The sequence below is a fragment of the Anser anser genome (assembly GCF_964211835.1).
Source record: "Anser anser genome assembly, chromosome: 11".
In the NCBI taxonomy this organism is placed as follows: Eukaryota; Metazoa; Chordata; class Aves; order Anseriformes; family Anatidae; genus Anser; species Anser anser.
The window spans coordinates 7,843,846-7,868,435 of record NC_139732.1 but is presented as its reverse complement, the minus strand read 5'-3'; the positions used below and the strand labels follow the sequence as shown (position 1 = coordinate 7,868,435).

Sequence of the window (24,590 nt, the reverse complement as noted above, 5' to 3'; positions counted from 1 at the left end):
GCCTGTTTCCACTGAGATCACACAAATAACTGCGTGATCTTTTGAAGCAATAAAGTCTTTTGCTTCTTACACAAGCTGCCACAGTAATGCATCTTTATACGTAAGTTTTTATTTTTAGGTAGTGAAGAGATCAGCACGCTCTTTTTGGGGTGATAAAGATGCCTAATCTGTTCAAAATAAAACAAAACCAGCTAGTTAGCAAAAAATGAAAGCAATCTTTTTTTGTTGTTGTTGTTGGGGACAAGTCTAGGAAAGGTGTACGGTACCTGTTTCGAATAAATTGCAGCCTGTAATTCAGTTGACTTAATTTTTATCCCTCTTTTTTGTGCCAGTACTCAGCTAGGCATACTTTAATGAGAAACGCTTTGAGAAGAGTATATAATTTCCTATAAGTAACTGCCACATAGTCATTCAAAGTTAAAAATTATGACAGTTAAAAAGAGTGGGGTATGTTTCAGTTTTGGAGAACACAATGTTTTCTACGCTAAACTGCATAGGATGGCTTAGTTTTCTGAAAAAATATCCAGCGCAGTACTCAAATATCTAAGATAATGTCAGTACACTTGTTTCCTATCTAAGCTGATCTTTCCTGTGCTATGTAAAACCCACTTTCTCTTGTTTAGAAGTCTGACGTAAGGATTCACAAAGCTGTTTCTTAGGCACTTCAATATTTCTCTTAATTGCTTCTTCTCTGAAAGTGTTGATACTCAAATTACACTCTTATCTCCGAAATATTATTGCTCAGTTCTGCTGAGTTTTGTTCCTAGAACACAAGCCTTTATCTAGCTTTGCAGACATGTCAGATGAATCCATGCTGCATCTTTAACATGGCTTTAGCCAGACTGCTTTAATTGTTTTTGATAATTCTTTCAATGAAGTTCTTCAAGACAAATGGGACCTAATGTGCTATCGGACTTGTTGGCTAAAATCCATGCTCTGCATAGGTCAATAGGAGCTTTTCTACTGATGCCAGTAAAGCTTGGATATTGACCATTTATTTCAAAATAAAGGAATAGCAGATTCAATCCCAGAGCAGTTTTTCCTTTGGCCTTTTGGAGATGACTGTTACTGTTCAGTTTTAACCAGTAGTTAGAAATATATGTGGGACTATAAGTTTTATTGTATCTTTTTAATTACAATTCTACCTGATCAACGTAATTCCCTTTCTGTTGGCCAGACAGGATACAACTCTTGACAAGGCAGAGCCTCTTTTCTGAAGCTTTGTAGGAAGAATGTGACTGGATGTGCAAATACGAACGGCGTGTATGATCAGACAGATTGGCTTGAGTCATCCTGGAAGGACTTGCCAAGCAGCAAAAAGAAATTGCAGTTCCACCTCATGATTCTTGCTTCCTTTTTGCTGTCTGAAGCTGGCCTCGAGGTGAATTGCTCAGACAAATCAGACTTAGGTGTCAATAATATGCTCACAAAACCTTTGTCTGTCTTTATCATGTATGGGTCACAGGACGTGACCACACAGCTTTTGGGGAAGTGCCACTTCAAGTTCACTATCTTTTCACACCACACCCCTGCAAAACTTGTTAACTCATTGATGACAGCAAGCCCTTCTGCAAAGTGTCTCCCCACACTGTGCATATTCTCCTAATAGCAATATGAGCCTACAAAATAACTTCTTCCTGTGGCCATAGAATAGGACTTTAACATGTGGCTGAAGCAGGATGCTTAGGTGATAAAATAATTGCTATTCTAAGCAAATTCAGTGGCTGTTTGGCTCATTGATCAGACTACTCTCCAACTTTCACTTTGTTTTCTTTCCCTCTCCCTCCATTCATTGTAAATGTCGTCACATTCAGATGCACGTATTTTACAGATATACGGAATAGTTTTCTTTAAAATATCTTCTTAGCTTTGCAGTGAGTTGTTATGAACAATCCTCTCCATCATCATGTATAAAAGTTGACAATACCAACTTCAGATAAATCATTAAAAGTCACACAGAGTAGAACTGTGTATTATCATTCTTTCCTTCTTTACAGTAATAACCAGCAAAAAAACATGCTCTGTGTTTCTTAGAATGTTTCCATAAACCTACACCTGTCTACCTAGCTGAGGTGTAACAGTCACTGTGTTTTGAATGTGTAGTTGCTGAATGGCAAGAAGTTTCCCAAGGTGTACTGGAAAATACTGGAAACACTTCTCTGATGTAGCAGTAAACTTGGCTATACACTTAGAAATGTGTTTGTAATGCTAAATGAATTGCATGCCAAGCAGGGAAGCATATGTATGTAGTACATGGGGTAAAACTATTATTTGATAGAGATTCCATTGTGAAATCTCAAATAGTCTCATAAAACCTGTACTTTTTGGGAACAAAATTATTCTATTATTAATGATTGGATTTGAAATACGGTTGATCATTCTATTTTTATGGCTAGATGTTTGAAAAATTACTCTCCCGGCTAGATTTTGTTCTGCTTCGTCAGAGATTAGTTTCCATGTTTTATAACTGAAAATTAAACTAGGATCCTTACATTCATTTTCCGTCACTACCTGATGCCTTGCATAAGTCAGTTTTTCAATTGTATGGTGAATGAGAAAAAAGGATGATGGTTTTCTGTCACTGTCACTTTCTATTAAAAAAAAATAATTATACGGTTAATGAAGATATAGCTTTATTATTGTTGTGAACTTGCTTTCTATGTAATAATACTAACAGGTTAGCTGAATTGCTTGTCAGAGCAGTGTTAAATAACCTGTTGCAATACTAGTTTAGGGTGTAATCTAGCTATTAATAACAATTAAAAAATGCTTGTGATGTGCCCAATTCTGACCTCTAATTATATACTGTTCTGTTAGTCCTACCTGTTTGAACTATGAAGAGCTTAGGTTTGGCCTTAGATCGACATCTGTGATTTTCTTTGACTTAGAGAAAAATTACGAGTCCAAATGTAAGTTCTAGTAATGTTTATTTTCCTTAAAAGTTGCTGAGACCACTTAAACGTTGCTAGAGTATTATAAATTTAAATCGGTATCTGAAAGGTGAAACTCCTAATTGCTTTTGTTTTAATGTTTTTCTTACTGTACTTAGAGTAGTATGTACCCTTTAATTTTTAACTGTGGCTTCAGTCAACATCTTTTGCTGTTCAATGTTTGGCCCTAGTATATTATTTCAGTTGTATTTGCAGGACTCCAGTAGTAGGATATAGTTCAAGCCAGTCTCTGTTCAGTTAGCTTGGCTCCTCATGCTTTGGAAAGCAATGTGAAAGTGTTAAAACCATGTTGATCTGTGATCGTCTGTGTGGTTTCCAAAATGAATTTGCTAATATATGAGCACATAACCCAATCTTAAAAATACAAAGTTTGCTGGGGTGGGAGTGACTATAGAAACTATAGCCACTGTAACCTGTGGCTTTTCTATTAATAATAACAAAGTTATGTTTGGTGCTGTCAGCCCTACTCGTTATGAAGGTTAGAGATTTTATTTTAAAAAATAAAAGCTAAAGAAGCTTGTAATCAGAACCACAAGAAAAAATGTGGTAATGCAGTACAGGAGGAATGATGTAGGTAACAAGTCTGAGGAAGAAAGGAGAAAGCTGTAAGAATGGGAACAGAAAAAGTCTTAGAAAGACTGAGGACGTAGATGACAAATCGAGTGCTGATTAGAACTGGAAGGCAGATTTGAGTAAACAGCAGAATGGGAACCAGGAAAGATGAGATGAGAGAAAAATACCATACTGGGACTGCAAGATAAGTAAGAATTTTGAGGTGGATAGTAGTAGAAAAACGGTTTAAGTATTTTAAAAATAAGTAGAATCACTGCTATCCTATGAAGCTACGTTGTGATGTCTCTGCTACTGCTGTTTTTTTGGTTGTCAAGCTACAGGCAGAATTCCAGCCCTGCTGATGTCCCTAGTGAGTGTTGGTGTGACTCTATAACATGGACTATGACAATCCTGTATTCTTTTTGTGAGATGTATGCCTCATTCAGCATGTGTCTCCTCTGATGAATCAGGGCTGTGTAGTTAGAAAGGCTCTTTTCTGTGAAATTGTACCTGAAAAAATATAATACATGAATTGGGTGGCAACAAATAGTATTCGCATGTAAAATACAAGATCCTTGCCTCATGGGAATAGTATGAGAAGTCAATACTAATCCGTGTTTGGTAAAATGTAGGAGAGAATACTGATGAATGCTAAAGAAAAATTATGTGGAAAAACTAACTGCCTCAAGAATACTGCAATAAATAAAGTGGGAGTCATTTTGGTTCAGTGACAAAGAAACCAAGTACTGAAGAGCTGCTCATTAAGCAAACTGCCATTCTCTGCACTGAATAAGGCAGGATATTCATTAACTTGGATGTTTCCTAATTTAAAGGCTTGAGTTTGTAAGCTATCTTTTTTTTTTTTTTTAATTTTTATGTATATTGTTTACAATTCAGCTATTCTAAATGTTAGGATATTCTTCTTCAAGTTCCTTATTTGTTTTGAAAGAAATGCTATTACTAAAGGAGAAAGTAACTTTGTTTAAATTATATGTATATAGATAGTTACTTGAAAAACTTAGTGGAAGACTAATCTTCCGTAAGTACAAAGCTCTATTTTTCTTCATCATGAAATAGTTAAAATTCCCAAACCCCATTAAATCCATTTTTTTTTGTGGTTTTGTCTGTGTGTTGGTGTTATTATTTTTTTTTTAATCTGAATATCTCTTTAGTGATTTACTGCCATTACAGGTCACAAGAGCATAACTTACGTAGCACATCAGTGTTGTTATTTGCATGATACTGCTCAGTTATGAAATAAGTTTAAAGGAAGCATGGGAGACTCATGACTTCTGATAATTAAGATCTTAACTTGTTTTTACTTTTTAAAAAGCAAGGTTTTTTTTTTTTTTTTTAGGACCAGTAGATGTAAAGAGCATTTGAGTTGCCTATTTCTAGCATTTCCTTTTTCTATACATGGCTGAGTAGCTTTGCATGGATCATATGGCTAGGACTGGAACAGCAAATCTGAGGTACAATCTTGAAATTGGATGTACAATTTTGCAAATAACGGTTAAGTGTTTGATCGTAATAAAATGCTTTTTCTTCATTGTTATGAAAACTCAAGTATATTTAAGAGTAAGGATCTTTAAGCAGAGTACAGTCAATCCAAAGAAGATTTGTCTAGATTGATAGGTTGTGCAGGTAGAGATCTGTGGTTAAATCATGTTTTCACTATTGCCAGTGTATGCTGAGACAAATTAAATCAAGGGCTTAGTCAAACTCAGTGCTTTTCTAGGAAACCCAAGCAATGCTCAAGGCATTATTCAGGTCATTGCTCAGGCAGTGAGCAGGCCCAAGCAATGAGAGGTGTGGCTCTATTCTTTTTGACAACGTGTGTTTCTTGCAGCAATGCCTTCTGAACTATGGCAAGTGATTTGGAAATCTGGGCTGAATTCAGTTGAAAAATCAGACCAACAAAAACAAATGAGAAGCTGCATGTAATTCCGTGGTGTTGGTAGTACTTTTTTGCTCTATTTAAGGCTCTGGTTACCTATTTATCTTTGACAGAAAGGTATTGTAATCCAGCTATTTTGGCTGCAATTCCGTTATCCCCACAAATGTGTAGATGTTCCATCTACTTAGATGGGTGTCTTTAAAGCAAATTTTCCTCTCTGTTGGTAATGATATTGTCATAAGGTGCCTTGCTCTTTTCTTCAAATTGGCTGTAAATTTGTGCCATAGTGTAGTGCTAGAAGGCAGTATACTAAAAGTGTTAGAGCATGTCACTTTTTTTTTTTGCTAATACCTTTCATCTTACACCTCTCATATCTGGAGTATTTCCAGCTCTGCAATTAAGTTCTGTAATTATTGGCAGCAATTTGAAATGAATAACAGTAATTCTTAATGTCCTGCTCTAAAAACTGATGTGTGCTGCTGAATTGCTGCTGTACCAATCTAGAAATGGCTCAATTTCCCTGATGTGCAGAATGGCATCTTATCTGCACCTTCTGAGGTTCTGACTGTATTTTGAATTTGATGTACAAAATATTAAGATGTCAAAACATATGAAAGATAAATTTCATGTTGTCTTCTGTGATCTGATACTGTATTGTTATTTCAGCTAAATCATGAGTATGATAAAACTACAGAATTTTTACTCTACAAGTCTATCAGTCTGCCCCCTTTCCCCCCCCTTCCCCCCCCCCCCCCATTTACTCAAATATTTGATTACTTTACTAAGGAATATTTACTGTCATTTATAATTTTGATCAACTTAATCCTTTTGGCCAGCCATTTTATATATATATAAAAATATAAAAGCTGAGTGTAAGGTTGAGGAAATTATTTGAACAAAATTAGATATAATTTTAACTAATTCAGATTACTGGTGTATTCTAGAACTTGAGTAGATATTAAGGAAGTCAACTGTTTTCTCTGAGCAATATACAGCCCTTTTGCTCTTAGAATGAGGTTGTAACTCCCCTCTGAACTCTTCTGCTTCAGTTCTTCAGATCTATTTTCTCCAAGTGCAGTTAGTTGCTTTATGGTTTGAAGAAATGTATTGGTTTATTTACCTGTTAGATCTATAATAATATTGCCTTTGGAGTCCACCTTGGTAATAAATCTGACTACTCTTTTCCCCAGAATAAAATAATTAAAGTAAAAGTTGCATGTGCCAGAAAGTCTGTACTACAAACAGAATAGAATTGTTGGCTATAATTCTAAACATTTGACTTGGCAGAGCGTTCTATATCATGAGAACAAGAAGGATTTCATTATAAGGTTGTATTTCACAAGCAACTTTAAACGCAATTTCAAAAACCTTTTTTCCCCCAAATAAAGTTGCACTTAGTCGTACTGGTAAGACTTACAGTATAATTAAATTATTATATAGCTCTAATTTTAAGAGGTGAGCTACCTATGTGAAGTGTCTGGAATGTAGTACATACATATGAATGAAGTATGGCAAAACTACAGGTTTGGGAAAACTACATCTATTGCCACTACCTAGTCAGATACTGCATTTTGTGTCACAACAATTGCAGTTGAGATGTTCTGAGTGAAGTTACTGTATTGCAGCTTCATATTTTTATTGTTACTGGATCTTAAAGCAAGCATACCCCCTACCCCCAATACAACAAAATAGTAGTGTGCCCTTATGCTCTATTTCTGACCATTATACTCCTTTTCCATCAGTGATCTGATGCATAGGCCTGGTGTTGTACCTCTCTGATGATGGATGGGTGGAGAGTCTACAAAAGATGTTTATAGAAGGACCATCTTTTAATCTTTTGCACGCTTAAATGCTTTTATACTGTTTTCCGTTGGCGTTACTACTGGACGTGAATTATGTTACTGAAAATAGTTTCCTCTTCAGAGAATATTGTGGAAACCATTAGATCCTTATCAATCTTGATAGGATATTCCCTCTGTGTCCCTTTGGATGCTATATTTAGTTGGTACTGAGCTCAAGTTGTAGTTGTTGTTTTCCCTCAGCATAACTTAGTAGTTTAATTCTGTGTTGATGAACCAGGATCACCTCTGGCAGATGCTCCCTTTATTCCATGACTTACCCTTTATTCTGTCAACTGTTTGAGCTATAGTTTATTTTTAGGTAATAAAACATGAACTAATATATTCATGAAGATATAGCTTATGAAAAACCAATTCAAATAATTGTATTTCTTGTAATATATTAAAAATGGTTGGGTTGAAATCTCATCTTCATGAGAGATGGAAAAGGCATGCTCATGTTTCCAAGCTTGTAAATTACACAGGAATGGACCCTGTCCTTTGACTTTTTTCTTTCTTGAAAGACTAAAAAAGATGCACGGAATAGCTAGTGCAATGTGTTAAACTATTCAGTTTTTTATTAGGAATAACATTGTTTGGGAAGCTTACCCCTATTCGACTCTTAATGAACTCGTATTTGTGCCATGGGTTTCCAGGGCTCTTGCGAGCGCCTCAAGTCTTAATGGAGGTTGTGTCACAGTCATGGAGCCGTAGGAGGAGCTGAAGCTATTCCAGTACTCATCATACTCTAAATTCTGTGCTGCTTCTTCCGAAGAGAATGAGTGTAAGTTAAATTTACATCTTTCTCCAATAACCTGGCATCACTGGGAGCAAAAAGTCTGGTTTTCATAAGCTATCCACAGGTTATGCAGGTCTGTATTGGAATAAAATGTCACATCATGATCATACAGGCATAAAATTAATTTCGTATTAAAGCATGGCTTGGAGGACAGAGGCAAAAACAAATTCTGTAGTGACACAATTGCAGGCTTTCAAAGAACTCTGCATCTACCCTTCCCTTAGCATTCTCTGTTGTTCCTGATGGAGAAAGAAAAAAGCTATTGAATACTACAGTATAGTCTTTGTCCAGACCTATATTTGAAATAGTAATAATAATAAAAAAAATCCATAAAGAAATAGCATTTCAATGTACAAACAGTTCCTGAGTTAAAGTAATTCATTTATTAGATGGAAAACAATAAACTGACTTAATATGAACTGTGACTTGAATTTCAATAGAGCTCATCCTCATGGGATGTTTTTTATAAGTCGTGCATACAGTAGTGCTAAATATGCATTTAAAGTCTCAGTCTTTTGGGACTGCATTTTTTCTCACATTCTTCCAATTGGCATCATGCATGCAGAACAACGTTGCTTGAAACTCTGGGAAAGTAACATGCCAAATGTGTTCTGTGTGCTTTGCACATATTCAGTCTAACTTAAACACTTACATTGATACAGAGGAAGACAAGCCAGAGCACAAAGCTGCTTCTCCAGGCAGTGGCTAAATGACTTTATGAAGGCCACAATAATGGATTACACTTGTGTTCGGTATTTCTGTTCCAGGCTCTAACTCATCTTCAAATCTCTTATCTTTTAATCCTTGTTTAATATGCTTTTTCCAATCTGCTTCCATGGGGTGTTATTCAGAACATCTTTCCAGTTCAGGTCACACACAAAATTGTTTCCAGAGCTCCTGTATTTTTTTCTGCTGATTTGTTTTTCAGTACCCTTCCAAATACTCTCCAGGCTGCATTGTAGCAGTATTTCTTGCACATACCACAGAGCAACAAAATCAATTGCTTCTGAATGTAGGCCTGAATGTACTTGTAGGCCTGAGAGGAGCGGTGCGGTGTTTGGGGATGGAGCACGAGTGACTCTGCAGAGTTTAGTGTTGCTTTAGAAGCATAATACCTGGACTGTAGGACAGCATGATGGTGAAGCACACAGAAAGTTATCTATCAGGCACTGTATACCCAAGAAAAAATGGCTTTTGGAGGGAGTATGTCAGAATAGCTCAGAGGTCATGGTGTGTACTCGTGTAAGAGTGGGTAAGTGTCCTGAAGTGCTCTGAGTGTGGTTTTTTTTTTTTTTTCCTGCCTTCACATTTACTGTCAGTGTAGTCCTGTTAGGGAGTGAGACTTCTGTATGTATTTCAATGTCTTGTAACTGATCAAACCAGAGATTCATTGAACTAACCACTTCATTCAATGAAAAGAGGTTAACTGCCAGCTTATGGAAGCACCTACAGTAAGACCACAGAGCGGTAGATGCAGGTTGAGCACCGTAGTCACAACCCATACTTCTAACAGGCATTGAATGCGTTTTGCTAAGTCATGTACAGCTATATTTCAGTCTGCTGAAATAATGTCTAATTTAAATATGGCACAAATATAGAATGCTTCAAGAGCCTGTATAGTAAATCAGTTTTCAATAAGATAAATCCAGAAGATATTTACTATTGATTTACTATATTATTCTTTGAAGTCGTATTGATTTGGCTAAAAAGCAGACAAAATTTTCTCTCTAACAATTTGCACTGGTCTAGGCATTCATTTCTAAAGCTCAGAGAGGAGCAAGTGTTCCAAAGATATTGATTTGGCAAACAAACTGTATTAGATCTTTGTGACAAGTTAAAGTGGATTTGCAGTGTCAGGGGCAGAAGAACCCTGCTTGGAAGCAGTTGTCAATGTCATATTTGCATCAGGTTTTCTGGCAATGAGTGAACTTGCAAAAGTTGGGGACATTACCTTTATCAGCCTGTCTTTAATGTGAAATTTACAAATCAATGTACAGATGACACACAAAAGAAATTGATCAATTCATCACAGGGTTATTTTATGAAATATTACTGAATTTCACTTATACTTGACAGGTTTTGGTGTTTTAGGGAATTTGCGAGATGAGCCCTTTTTGGAAAAGGACGAATCTTACTTATGGACTCGAGTTCGACAGTGTTTCTTTTGACCCAAGGTAAAATACTGTTTTTCTTATGTCACTCATACTTTATTTTTTGTTGTTCATGGTACCATGAATAATGCTGGATGTCACCACTTGAAATTGCTGCTTATGTTCTAAGCAAACTTTTCAGCTTTAATATTAAACTCTTAACTCCTCCACAGACCTCTGGAACTTGTTAAGATATCATAATTTTACAGTAAGGGCACAACAGCAAAGAGCACAGGTCTTTTAAAATTTGCAATGCAATTTAAAAAATTTAAAAAAATTAAAAAAATTTAAAAAAATTTAAAAATTTAAAAAATTTAAAATGCAATGAGAGATGATTTTGGATGCCTTAGCATTTGAGAATCTAGCTTTTTTTTTACTGGTATGTTTGCTGTTATATCTGTAAAATTACGTTCCATCTGTTCTTAAATCTTGCTTATGGAACACTGAGATAGGTAGGTTAAGAAGAAATCTCTTCATTTTCATGAATTGAACTGAAATGCTTTCTTCCAGCTCAATTTGCTATCGAAATATCTTTCTGAGATGCCCTTTGCCTTATATGAATTGTAGATATGCACTTCATGCCTCTGCTGTATTCTAATGAAGGCAAGGCATATTTCAAATGAAATGCCTATAGAAAAAATATGGGCACATACAATATCTAAACTACAATTTCAATGAAGCAATAAGTAGGACAACATTTGAGGCTGAATTGATGAATAGGCACTGTATTATTTCACTGTAATTTGAAATTGCAGTATCTCTTGTATAATTGCCATGAGTAATTCTGGCACTTTCTTATGATATTAAATGAATTTAAGGAAAATATTGTACAAGTATTTCTAGTGAGATGTATATATTTTACCTAAATTGTGATTTTTAGATCAATAGTGCTTTCTTTATATGGGTTTTGTGTGAAAGATATAGACGTAATTACAGCTATTTCAACAGTGATATTATAAGTGAGAACCATTTTCAACCTTTGTAGCAAAGAGTTCTGTTAAATGCTTTTCCCTAAACCCCCTCAAATGTTCCTGATTTTTAAGTACTCCCCTGATTGTTCATTCAAAATTATTTCTGTCTCCTTTTCATCTGTGGTGTCTCATTAAAAACCGAGACTTGAGTAGGATATAAAAGTTTCAAACACATTTAAAAGTACTTAAATATACCACTTTCTGGGCCTTTATTCTTCCATTTCAAAAGGTATCCATAATTGTGGCCTTTTTTTCCATGATTTTCACCTTTTTTATTACAGTTGTTCACTCTATACACTAAACCCCTGAGCAGTGCCCTCATATTGCTATTACAGGTTCTCTCATGCTGTTATTATGTATGATCCCATGCTGCAATATGATATGTATAATGGTTAATCATGAAATGATTTTTTGTTATTAAAATAACCTCTGCTAGTTATCTTTGTCCTTTTTTTCACACATCAGATTTGCATTAAAGGCAAGCTGGACAGAAAATAATTGCTACCAATTCTTGTATGGGAATAGAAAAGGTGCACTTTCAAATATTGTTTTTAATAAGAGTCCAAATAATAAGTGTTAAATCCTAATAATGCTTTAGAGATGCATTATTCAGGTTCTAACCTGAAATTGGGCAATTGTGAGCAAGCATTGGGAACCCTTCAAAACAAGTAAATCTGAACAGACCGTCACAAATGCAGGGATTGGATACTGTAGATGTTCTAGTATTATAGCTAGTGTTCTTTCTGAAGTTAAATGTATTCAGGTGTAATCTAAATAATTTTTTATCATTTCATGAACATTCTTATCAAGCAATCAGTGGGGCTATATACTTCAAAACCTTGGATGATCTTGTGGAGAGATGCTGTTTGGTTCTGTAAAGAAGGCAGAGCTGTCCCAAGTCAGTACAGCAGGGTATAGTTTTCTTCCTTCAGCTGTATGAGTCGCTGCTTCTAGAGTATCTGTTGGGATAAAGATATTCTGTATCATTACCAGCACAGGGTGATACCATTTTAAAAGCAGAATTAAACCTCAGCACAAACTATTCATTGTTACTGTGCTTGTTATTCATGCCCTTAAGAAGCTGCCCTCCAACATTTTAGTGGTATGCTTTTTCCACTAGATTATCTTTCTCTCTACTTAAGTTCAGTGACATAGCAAGTATTGGTGTATTATGTTGTATGTTAGCTTCCAAATCTATCATGTAGTAGCACAAGATAACACTGAGTGTACGTAAAACTAGATAGTATTGATTTGCCCACCTCTTCTCGTGTTCCTCCTTCCATACAGAGAGCCACTTTTCTAACTGGGCTTATTGCAGTGTATTGCTGTATTGGGATTTCTAAAATGTTGCCTGTGGGATGATTCCATACAAACGACGCCTATCATCATCATCAGTTGTATTCCAAAGTGGTATTGATATACCTTGTAGGCAGGTTGTATTCTCACATTGCTAAGCTAACTTTCAGTATAAAGTGTATCACAACAGATAGTGTAGTTTTTAAAAAACAAAACAAAAAACTTTCAAAAATACAAGTATTTTGAGGTACTAGTGGATTTTGGACCTGTATGAACAGATGCATGATATACACAAAATATGGCAGAATAGAGTTGTAGAGACTGCATGTCTTAACATAAGGTACAGGTAATAGAATAATACCTATCCCTACCTCCCTCAAATTATACATAAACAGATTAAAGATGACTACTGGTTGTGTCATCTGATAACTATTAAGGTAAGAAGGCATGCTCAGAAATTAAGTGGTACAAATAAATATCTGATTAAGTTTGTTTTGTAAGTACCAGTGAACAAGAAATTATTGTTATATAAAGGTTGTCTTTAAACAGAAGAACTTAATGGGGGGAGGAGAGGAGAAAAATAAAGCTGCTCCCTAAATGATTAAATAAACCAGAATGCCTCTGCTGGTGGTTTTATAGGTCTCCAGTGGGGTGTTTTCTGGAAGACTTGTGTGTTTGAAATGCTATCATTTAATTTTGGTATTGTTATGTTATGAGAGAAATATCCATTTCTGTTTGTCATTTTAGTGCATGTCTGTATCTGTAGGGTGATCCTTGAAGAAACCCTCTTATTTGCCCCCAAGGCATTTTGATTTTAAGTTTGGATCCTACCAACATGGTCTCAACAAAATATTCAGTTAAAGCTACTGATTGCTCAGCTCCTTTTAATGAGTTGCTAGTGATACCTAAACGCAGCTGTGGATCTGTCCTCCTCTAGCTCCCTTCAGCTTCTACTGCGCCACCAGTGGCAGTCGTCACACAGACCCAAACCTCAGCCCTGTGTCTCTGTACAGAAAAGTGAGAATTTAGACATTGCTTGGGCAAGGTGGCACTCCGCACAGCCAGCCTGCCGCCATACTGGTGTTGGCACCAAGTGTGAGTGGCAACTGACTGGGTGTTCTTGAGGGCAAGTTGCTCCTTCCACAGTTCTCTGAGTAGGGATTCGGAGGCTGAAGCTTCAGTGGGCCATTGCAGTCTGAGAGGAAACTTAGGAAAAAACTGCCTGCATAAGGTGAGTAGTTCGTATGGGATGGGAAGGAAGGTGGTTGTGGTGGGAGGGTGGTGTGCAGATGTGGTGGATATTCATGTATATAAAACCGGAAGCGGAAAGACTGAGGTGTGCCTGGTGGTGGGATGTGCGCGCCCAACTAGGCCAACGCCTGCAGGGTGGATGGGCTGCAGGTGCGTGGTCCCTGGCTGGCAGAACCCCCATTTCCAGTGGGGCACTTGCTAACATCACACCTACCAATGTCTTCCACTTCTGGGATCCCCTTCAAACCTGTATGTTTGAGAATGTGATGGATTATATGTTGGCAGGGTAAATCTCTTTGTAGAACTGTAGGTTTGTAAATGTTATCCAGGTGGGGAGATTCTGCAGTGTTTCTCTATAGATATGCTCCTAAGCCTTGGATACGCTGAGGGGCTCCGTGAGGCCCTCCATTTCAAAGTGAATTGAGTAGGAGTAAGGGCCTTCAATAGGTAACCTCTCCAATCATATATTAGAAATTGCCTGAAGACAATTAATTCAAAATCCCTGAATGCTTACAAATCAGTGATCCCCTTTTTTAAATCCCTGTAGCAACTTGTTACAAGCATGCTTCTGTTGCATGTTGGACGCATGTTAATGCAAGTACAACCCTTGTGTAAAGAGGCAGAAATACAGAGAATTTCTGTTAGGCCTTAAAGTAAAGTAAGTTTTATAAAAGGACCAGATGGAAGATGAATGTTTGCAGAATAACGTATTAGAAAGGTAACTTGGTAAACATGCATATACTACTCACTGAACTATTATGACTTCTGCTAGATGATTTTTTTTTTATTCAAGTTTTTCCTTTCTTTACCTCCCTGAAGAGTTAACTACAGCAATCTCCTGATCTTTTTTTCTCCTTTTTCTGGGCTTTGGTCACTCTGTACAAGGAATAAATTGAAGCTGTGATGAATAAAAGTCATGAAGCAATCAAGGACTGACAGGAGGTAGTAAACTGAGCAGCAGCAATTGTGCCTATCAGAATGTCCTAGCTCTGTAATTTAGAGATGAAATTGAAGACATGGTGATAAATAGAAGATGAAAGCGAACAATAATATGGTGAAAACCTTACTGTTTTTTCACATGAGAGTTCTCCAGTGCCCAGCTGAATAAAAGGAGCTTGTTCTAGACATTTAGAAATCTGAAAACACTTTCAAATACCTGGATGTAGGATGAGAAAGTCCTTATAAGCAAGAAGCTGTGTGAATTGAGTGATATGATCAGCTTTGGATGGTGAGCAACTGTGTATAAAACCAGCCTCTCCAGAGGCTCGTGGAGAAACTCTGTATAATGAAAAATATACAACATTCTGTTGCAAACATGAGAAGCTGGAGAAATTACCTTCAGCTGTGGTATGTAGGCTCCTGGGAGTCTGGACTGCTTCTGATCTGTGAAGGCTAAAGGAGAGACACAGCAATTTCATTATACAGCAGTATGTATATTGGATCCACAATACAGTTTTAATTGTTTTCATCAAATGCCCCTTAGTTTGTAGGCTGGATAAATGCTATGGCTGTGTCCTCCTCACATTCTAAAACAGAAGGATCTAGAACTTTCTCCGTATGAAATTTGTCAATGTTTCACAATAATGGAATGCCAAAGGCAAATTTCAAGTTGAAATCCATACCAGCATGACTTGCAGCATCTGTCCTTGCATCATAGTGGCAGATTTGTGAGACAGGAAGATGAATTGGATAGAACTTCTATGGTGAGAACAGAACTAGTACAGGTCTCTTAGTGGTTCAAGTTGCTTTAAAAGTAGCTGAGATACTAAATTTTATCTAAAATAGCAGCATGGCTATTTCCAAGTTTTGGTATTTTTTCTGAGTAATGTAAAAAAAATAAAAAAAAATGCCCAGGTTCTTTCTTTTTGAGTATGGTATAAATTCACAATTAATATGTGACTTGAGTCTTGTTGCTCTTATTCTTTAAGAAGAAACTGGATCTTTCAAATTTTCTTGCTGCTCCAAAATACAGTATCATCTGCCAATGGTCACTGCAATAGCAACTGGTGAAGATAGTTTTGCTCTTCAAGTGTCATGTTTCACAGTAGGACTAATGAAAGTAGGAAACACTGTTCAGTGGTTAGTGGTTTGTCTGACATACATGGATCGTATCATTCTGGCTTAAGTAAGTGGTGACATCTGCAGGGAGCAGACTTATTCTCCCGAGGGTTAATTTTTGGTTTACAGCTTGAGTGATTAACTGTTTGTAACTAGCATAGTTTTTAATATTTCTGATGTGCCAGATTAAGCTAGCAGCTTTAGTTCTAGGACTGTGGATTCTGAGCTTGGTGGTTCTTATTATACCATATAGCAAATATCAAGCATGTTGTAGTAATAACTTACACTTCTGCTAATGATAGTTTAAACAAATGGAGTGCTTTCTTGTTTCATTGCTATATCTTTCTGCAAAATGTTGCACTTGACCAAAATCTGTTTCTTTCTAATACATGCTACTGTTTAGATCTATGTTGGTAAGATAGGCATAAAGTTGTTTTTGGTAGCATTGAAACAATTTCTTTCATTGCTGTTGAAGATAATCTAGATTTCTGATATGACTGAAAATAGCATTCTGTCGGGAATCAGCAGTTTCAGGTGGAGAGCTAGCTACAGGATACAGTGAAGGAAGCATACCCCTATTTTGCTATTAAGTTCTGACCTTAATTGGTGTGTGCTAATTCAGGTATATTCATACGCCATGCCCCATATGTGAATAGGACACATGAGATGAAGCTTCAGGTTTTATGAATTCATGTCATTAGAGTTCTGACTTACATTTATAATGTGTAAGCAGAATGAAATAGCCTGATGACATTTAGGTACATAACAAAATGCTAAAACTTGCCAGTCAAGTTTCTGTGTCTGAGAAATATCTATGCTAGACGCTACAATCACAGAAGAGTTGCACAGAACTGAGAACCAGCTTGATTATAAATCTGAGTGATCTCTTTGCTTAGTTGCACTCCAGAAATGAAAAACAAATCTGAATTTCTCAGTCTAAGCTCAAAGACGATAAAGCATGTTTGTTTACCATCTGCACCATCCTTTCAGTCCCCAGAGGCATATGAAAAGACAGGCTATAACAATGGAGTTCTGGCTTGCTGAAAGCAGCATCAGCAGAGCTCTAAAGACAAAGCAGCAACTTTCTGAACAACAGATGAAGGGGGAGAAGCAGCTTGTTTTTCTCCCATAGGTTTGAACAATTGACATGTGTTTACATGATTGAAAATGGATAGAAACATTTCTCATGAGGACATATTCATGGCTACATTACAGCAGCAAAGATGGTGTTTTCTGTATGTCCTGAGGAGTTGCTTAATCCTTTCAAATCTTTTATGGCCTGGATCAGAAATAGTGAGCTTAAATCCTGGCGTATCAACAGAATTTAAGATGCGATTTTCATGGCTTTTTTGGTGTATGCTAAAACTGAATTTTAATCTATATAAGCAATCCTTGAGTCAGCAGAAAACATTTTAAATAGATTTATTAGAAGAGTAAAGAGCAAGTCCTTGATTTTCCAGTGTTTTCTTTTGTATTCAATGTGTCTGTGTTCATTATAGTCACCCATTGAAACTGAATACTCAAGAATGCAAATTTATTTTTTATGTGGCACTTGAATTCCTAAAGCTGAACCAGCATGCAGGCACAACCTGCTATCAAGGGTAGGTATTAGACTGATGTTATGTATGCATAGTTCTGTGTTTCATTGTGTTCCAACTATGGGATATAAAGATCCAAACTACTGTTCTGAGCAAAAAGGTAAAAATTCTCCAGCAGTTAGTGTAACAGGTATTGTGACTGTCGGAAATACCTCATTGTAGTACCTGAGTTTTCTTGACAGAGAAATGGCTTTCTTGTAGGAGAAACCATTGTCTTCATAGATGGGAGTGTATGTGTGGGGATTGTTCGTCTGGCATTCTTAGCCTAGATTGATCTATGTGTATGCACCAGAGCAACTCTCATGCTGTGGCTTCTCTTCAGCACCAGCAGGAGGGTTTGGTTGGTGCAGGGGTTGATGAAGAACAGGAGCAGCTGACAGGCTCCTAGCTTGCATGTCCAATGCAACCTCACTCTGTCTGCAAGACGTTCACAGGGCAGATGTCGTTTTACATGAATACACCCAACATAAAGAAACTCCTCTGTACCTCTCCAGTGTTCACTGTGCACATCTTGGTGACACTTGAAGGATTCATTAGCTGCAGGCAAGATAGAGACAGTTGTTCAGAGCAAATTCCGTTTGTCTTCATATGACTGTATTGTGACAGAAGAGATTGACTTGTAGTTATTGTAGTAGAGGAATTTAATGGCCTAGATTGAGTTCCTGGTACCAGTTTACTAGTTATTGTGGTTTAACCTGGCGGGCAGCTCAGCACCACACAGCCTTCGCTTCCTCTCTCCATCCCCTCCCAGCTTGTCCTGCATCCCCAGCCTTCTCGCTGGCAGCACAAGCAGCAGACAAGCCCTTGGCTCTCCGTGAGCACTGCTCTGCAACAACCAAGCCACCAGTGTGTCAGCAGCATTATTCTCGTCCTAAACCCAAAAGGCAGCACCATCCCAGCCACTAGGAAGAAAATTATCTCAGGTGAAACCAGGACACTAGTTCTGAGCAATGTCCCTTTTTGCTTCTGACACTGATCTGTTCAAGAACTATGTAATCTTCCTAATTTACAGATCACAGAATTGATAATTTAAAAGGAAGTCAGTGGTGTGCTCATGTATGCTGATGGTTCTGTATCTACCTAAACATAATTCTTTGATATTAGGAGGAATGCTTGGGTATGCATTTCTTTATTGTCTAATTCCCATTATATCTGTGTAATTATGAAGTTAGAGCATTTTCTGTGAATGCTCCAATAGTGAACTCAGTTTATGGTAATTGTAATGTCAGTTATCTAGAGAGCAATTAAACTGCTTAGTGAGTTTATAGGCTGCATTAGGAAAATAATCAGATTTACTTTTAAATACCTACTTGGTCCTGTATTTTTGGCTCTGTGGAGCCAATTCACAACACACAATTCTCTTGTAGAGAGTTTTATCCTTCAGCAAAAATGTAATGTCTGTAGGATCCCTCCAAAGAGGAGGAGATGCAAAAAGGTACACCTGAAACAATGTCAGAATACACTGTATGGCTTCCCCTGCTGAGATGGAAGAAGAATCCTAGCAGTACTAGGATCAAGTAGCCTTGATTTTGGAGTAGGTTAAGATTAACTGAGGATGTGGCTTATTAATTTTTTTTAAAAAGGTAACAACCAGAAAAATCAAATCTCGAATGTAACTCATACTCTGAAAGATCATGCACAGTTTCCAAGCAAGCACTTTATTCCTTGCATGTTTTTTATTATGCATCTGTCAGCCAGATAAAGGAGGTTGCAAATGCTTTTTTCCTTTTTTCCTCCTGCTTGGTTACAGTTGAGGAAGGGGTCATGATTTAAAGTATTTAAACGATATTTTCAGTAAGAGTAACTAAAATGACATGCGTTATAGCACCCTGCACTGTGCTGCCAACACTGACCCGCCTGCCCCCAAGAAAAAAAGAGTGTGGAAAAGATTGCTTAATACTGTGTGGTGCTCATTGCTTCTAGAAGGAAGTAAATACTGTTTTGAAATACAATGGAATTAGCAGGGTTTCATCAGCTAGTAGTGGCCTGTGTTTGGTTTCTGGTGCCTTGAATGCTGGAGTGTAAGGCATAACTGGAAATAGGAAAGTCATGTGTGATGTACTGTACCACCATTTTGCAGCTGATCCAGGCTGGGCTATAAAAACCTCTCATATGCCAGCCTAGTTACTGGGAACAGAGTCCTGCAGGATAAAGCAGTCCCATCGGTGCTGCTCCAAATACACTGTTCTGCTTTGTAGTACTGGTGCAGAACCTTTGTGAGCTCTGACTTTCTGGGTCTGAACTACTGAAGGAGTAGCAGAGGATTTATTTTGGTTCTGGGACATTAAGGGTTCTAGGACATTAAGCTTTGTGTGTCCATACACAAGACTCCTTTTCCCTCCCCTTTTTGGAAGTGCTGCTTTTAGGCTCCTAGCAGGAAGAACTGTTAAGGCTATTGGGAGACTTAGTCTCTATATATTAGGTCTAAAGAACAAAAATGTGCTTCAGCTGTCAGATATGCTTAACACTTGAGCATTGTAGGGTGAAGAGAGGAAGGAAACAGAAATTTGTGCAGCTACAAATACACATGTATCCAGCAGGACTGTGCTCCATTCTTCGGTCTGTAATCCATCCCTCCTTGTGATCATAAAGAACTTTGCAAGCTACCCCATGGCATTTGTGGTTCGAAATTCAGATATCTTTGTAGTAGGATTGATGTTGGAGTCAGATACACACTCCAGCAGGATCATCTCTTGCATAAAACACGTGTAATGCTTCCATCTTCAGCTAGTAGCTTAGCTTAAAAATATGGTCAAATTTATTATCATATTTACTTTTAAGTATATGAAATATCACTGTCATCCTTGGGGTGATGATGTTCATGAATGCAATGGCCCAATGTGTGCACTGCTGGGTTGGTGTCTTGATTGCTGGAAAATTCTTGAAAACATTTTTTCTGTATTTATCCAGCTGGAACTGCTATGTTCTTTTCAGGAAACATGTAAGATAATCTGCATCTCCTGCCGTTTCCGATGAATAATCAAGGTATCAAGTTAAATTAAAGAGAACAGCATCTACCCATAACAGCAGGTGCAAAATTGTCACTAATTATGAATTTGCTAGGTTCAGTAGTGACTGTGCATGAATTATGTCGCATTCATTAAAAGAAATATTCAGAGCCCAATCGATGACAAGAGGAAAAAAACTATCATTAGTGTTTCTCCAAAATGAATTAATACTACTGAGATTTGCAAGTGAAGGCAGCTACAGAAAGATGAAGTATTATTCTGCCTTTGTGCCTGCCAAATGTTTCTGCTAGAAAAACAGTTGTTTTTTCTAGTAGTTTGGAAAACATTAACGAATTCCAGCACAAATATCCTATCTGTCTTTGTAGAGAGAGAGGATTTGAATGAAGGTGTTGTCTTAAATATGTGAGAAACTTCTACGTATGTGGTATGAATAAAAGTAGGAAAAATCTTAGGTCGTTTTCAAGGTTTTTCTTTTTTTTTGGTTACCCCCTTGACAAAAAGGAAGGAGTAGATGCTTCTCCTCTGCCTGTTTCTAATTATTTTTAATTGACTTGTATTCATCAGAAAGGAATATTAAAAGTAAAGCAGGATAGGGAGTAACCCATTATGTATTAAGTCTAGTTTGGATTACCAGGAGTAATAAGATCTCTGAGCTTCCTATATAATGAACCTGAAGAACTATCTCTGAGTTCAGAGGCACCCAGTGAAGGATTACCTTGCAGGTTCCAGAATGACTGTGCCAACCGCGGTCAAATTGCACGTTGCTCCTCACCTGCCCCCGGCCTCCAGGTCTGTCTTTAGAATAGCGATGTCGGTGTCCTCAGCATCCTGTTGGATGTAGCACTGCGGTGTCTCCACAAGGAACCTGTTCTTCCCCATTTGTTCTCCCCACTGCTGTGCCCTCTCCTCTGGTCTGTCCTGCCTTGTGCCATCCCCTGGGAGGTCACAGCTTGGCCAGGTCCCTGGGATCTTAAACCCCAACGGCTATGTACTCTCAGAGGGGTTTTCTCCAACAGAGCTTTGTGACGTGCAGGGAGTGATGGCTGCAGTTGGGGGTCACGTCCTGGTACATGTCACCCTGTCCTTGTGACAACCTAAATGGCAGCTCTAGGCCTGAAGGCTGCCCTTACATGCTAACACCTTTAAGCAGGTGCTTAACTTGAACTCACAAATGGTTCCAGAGTACCCTGTACCACTGCTCATGTGCTTAATGCTAAACGTGTGAAACATGTCACATGGCTAGGGGTAGGGGAAGGTGGTGATCTGCATTCTAGAGAATTGAATGCTTAAAAAGCAGAGAAAGTCAAATAGAATAAGCATTAACAGTGCTCATAATATTTTCCATTTGGTATCTGCATTCAGAATGAAGCACAAATCTCATTATGTTGATGTATTAGTGATTACTTCTTCAGTGGTCCATAATTTGAAAATGAAGTGATATCTTGAGAAAGCAGTGGGCTTCAGTTTCTTCTGGTGAGAACAAAACCAGTGACCACTTGAGCCTGTCCTGGTTTTCCTGTCTATTACAACAGCAGCTCTCTTGTTTGTCCGGTTAACTGTCCTACAACCGGGACTACTGAGGTGAATTTTGGTATGTTTGGCCACTTGCTAAACCATCTTGCAGCCTTCTGAAATCCTAGTTAATTTTTCAAGTGTACGAGCTATTTTGTAGGTGGTGGTAACTTGCTAGTTGTTTGCTGTCTTCCTACAGGGAAGATGAAACAGTAAAATGGGCCTATTTTCTCCCATTGGTCTATTCCCTCATGTTCAGTAAGTGTCTTGAATGAATTTATGTTCTCAACTAATTGCTTGCTTTTGCTTCAGATAAGAGCTAGTAAAATAGCTGCATGTAATTATGATATCTTCTTAATAAGCCTTCCATTTGTTTAAACTTTAAAAAAAGGCAGCTGAATATATGCTGTACATTACCATATGAAAGAGCTGCAGAAAGCCCTTCTCTCTTCAAAATGCAGAGTGGACTTGTGTCAAAGTGATTTCAAGAGAAGTGGAGATTTGAAGGAAGGAAAAAAGCCTTTTTGACCATGGGCACATTCGAAGATGACTTTGATTAATACAAACACATTTCATCATTTGTACTTGAAAACATTTTAAATTAACTTGCAACCACAACCAATGCACTTTATTAGTTTTATATTCACTTTCATTAACTCAGTGCCTACAACAGCCTGGATTCATTTAGTTTAAATTGTTTGGGTTTTTGTTTTTAGCTGGTGGCACAGAGGACTTCTCTCAGGAAGCTTACAGGCACTTATTACATCCCCAGTTCAGTGTTTTTACTTTCCAAGACCTCCATCTGCCTGTAATTATACTTCATGGATATAAATCAGCCTTCCTTGTACTTCAGAATTAAATAATTAAAGGTGACAATGCTAACTGGAGGGAATGATAAGAAATGCTGTCAAAACTGAAAATGTGTACCTCAGTTTCATCCATGAAAAATGGCCTGCTTCAGAAAACAAAAGGCTTGGAAAAAAAGACCATGCATTCTGTTCGTTTCACATGAAGAAAAAATGGCCAGAAATTTGTGTAAGATATGGAGAATGCAGGCAGACTTGAAAAATATGTGGAGAAAACATCCCATGAATTTTAATTGCAAAGCAAGAAAGAACAAAGTGCTTGTGAATCTAACAGCATTAAAAACAAGATATTTACTACAGAGCACTCTAACTGGAATACTGTAACAGTTCTCAGCCTGCAATCTCATTAGTTCTCATACTTGCACATTTTCCATGCTTATGCAAAACCCTTCAAACTTTTCAAAATTAATATTTCTAAGGGAAACCTTTTCCACTGTGAATTGGTGCTACTTCTAGGAGAACTGAGCTCTGGTGCAACTTGATATTTCTAGTTTGGTTTTCAGTTGAAGTTAAAAGACTCATGTTGCAGAATTTACTTAGCTGGTTGTGTAAATGGGTATTTATTTTAACTTTAAATGCAGCACAGATACCTAGTTTGCATTCTATTTATTCACAGAATAGCCATTGAGATGGTTTATGTATAAATAGCTATGATTACTTCTGTTTAGAAGTTGCCTGAAAACACAGATGGGAAAACACATGCAAATTTCTACAATGAACTACAAAATAAATGTGCTGTGTGAAGGCGCCCAGTCCAGGCAAGGTGTGCACAGTTGAGCTTTAAATCAAGGGCACTCGAGTGTAGGTATGCCTGAAGTTACTCTGTGTGTGAAGTCACCAGTAATCCAAACTTAAGTCAATGGAGATTCTTTGACAGGTTTCAACATATTGGTGGCTCCAAAATGGCTCAAAACAGGGAAGTAGGAACAATTTTTTTAAAAGAAATGTCTACATGCCAGCAGACCCAAGTAGATATATTTTCTTATCTGTAGGTAGAATAGTTAGGAGGTAAATATCTTTGAAAATTACAACTTAAGATTCCAAAAAAATACCTTGGGGAAAACAGGGGAAAACTTAATTTTTAATAGTGTTCTCTTTTTTTTTTCTTTCCTTGTGCTGTTTTGGCTTCCGAAGCACCATGAGTTCATCCGGGTGTTATCTTTTCCCATGTGTGCTGGACATCAGAGAAGCCCTCTGTATCCTTAAGGCCCTACACAACTGGCAACCTGAATTTAGGCAGTGGGGAGCACTCTGACTTTCAGCTAAGGAAGGATTTGGAAGTTAGTGAGTTGCTTTTAAAAACCTTGCTGTGGAGGTGCAACGAAGACTTCTGTCATTGGTTTTAGTCTGAAGGCTGTTGTCATGAGTTTGTATGACAGTCTCACAGGCATCCCTTTAATAGCAGTCAGTGCACCAACACGGTGCACTACCAGCGAATTGTTCTTGCTGATGCTTTGGCGTTCATACAAACACAAAGAGTCGTTGTGTTGACGTGTGCATGGAACCAAGTCCTATCTTACTGGGAATTAGTTTTAATTGTATGAGAATGATGCTTCTGTAACTAATGCTCACAAAGCAGTTAATACATGTATTTACATTAAAACATGTATTTTGTGCCAGAGCAACACACAGCTATTCAACGCTGAATCCTACAATCTGGGGAGAGAGGTGGGGATTGAGTAGGCAGTGGAATGTTGTTCTGAAATGCAGCGCTGCAAGTTTACACTGTAGTGGCAGTATCCAATCGGTGGTTTTAATTCTTTTAATTATGGAAAGCTCTAGAGTCCATAATGGTGTGGGATATACGCATGTATCTGTAATAAACAACATGTATCTTGAAGAAATGGATTTAGTTTTGGCAACAACGTGATAGGGAGATCAA

At 37.5% G+C, this 24,590-nt stretch overlaps 1 long non-coding RNA gene across 2 annotated transcripts in view; it reads left to right on the top strand.

The window, feature by feature from the left end:
• LOC310905314 overlaps positions 1-24,590 on the top strand; it is a 132,719-nt gene that overhangs the window by 60,643 nt on the left and 47,486 nt on the right. Inside the window, exons 3-4 of one of the 2 annotated variants that reach the window (XR_014588941.1) lie at positions 7,895-8,022; positions 10,114-10,242. The exons of the other annotated variant lie outside the window; for it this stretch is intronic. This is a non-coding gene — a long non-coding RNA (uncharacterized lncRNA). Of the gene's footprint in view, positions 1-7,894; positions 8,023-10,113; positions 10,243-24,590 lie in introns of those variants that run through there. 2 annotated transcript variants of the gene reach the window in all.